We start from the raw sequence: 585 nt of genomic DNA, 5'->3' as shown, positions 1-585 counted from the left end.
TGCAAGTTCAGCCAATGTTTGCTGGGTATCTTGATTCTCCTTTACCATATTCTGGATCATGACACTGCTATAAGGCACAATATCAGCATTTTTTTAGTGCCAAGCCTGATTGTGTGTAGTTAGCCTGTCAAGTATGTTGGTCACTCGTCAGTAAGATTTATTCATAAAACACCCATCCGCTGCATTGTTTGCAATTGATTGCGTCACTGGATCCAGCCCTCGATAGAACTTCTCCATTAATATGTTCTCCGGAAAACCATGATTTGGAATTTTCTACAAATACTCCTTAAATATCTCCCACGCTTCATATAATTGTTCCCCTAGTCGCTGCTTAAATTCATAGATCTTGTCATGAATCTCAGCCTTCTTGCTAGGAGGGTACCGTTTCTTGAGGAAGGCTGCTACCATCTCTGCCCATGTAGTAATAGAATTCCGGGGCAGCTTCTCGAACCATGCTCTCGCATCCCCAGCTAAGGAATATTTGAATAGCCTCAGCCGAATAGCATCTTGTGGAACGTTATTTTGGACGTGATTAGCACACACATCCACAAAATTCTGCAAATGACGTTGAGGGTCATTATCGGT

At 42.4% G+C, this 585-nt stretch overlaps 1 non-coding gene across 1 annotated transcript; it reads left to right on the top strand.

Annotated features, from left to right (window-relative positions):
• Positions 1–253: 253 nt before the first annotated feature.
• Positions 254–359, top strand: LOC132041977 (small nucleolar RNA R71). The gene has a single exon (XR_009411301.1). It is a non-coding gene; the product is annotated as a small nucleolar RNA R71 (small nucleolar RNA).
• The last annotated feature ends 226 nt before the right edge of the window (positions 360–585 follow it).

This window comes from Lycium ferocissimum, unplaced genomic scaffold, assembly GCF_029784015.1.
Source record: "Lycium ferocissimum isolate CSIRO_LF1 unplaced genomic scaffold, AGI_CSIRO_Lferr_CH_V1 ctg12656, whole genome shotgun sequence".
In the NCBI taxonomy this organism is placed as follows: Eukaryota; Viridiplantae; Streptophyta; class Magnoliopsida; order Solanales; family Solanaceae; genus Lycium; species Lycium ferocissimum.
This window is presented reverse-complemented; position numbering and strand designations above follow the sequence as displayed.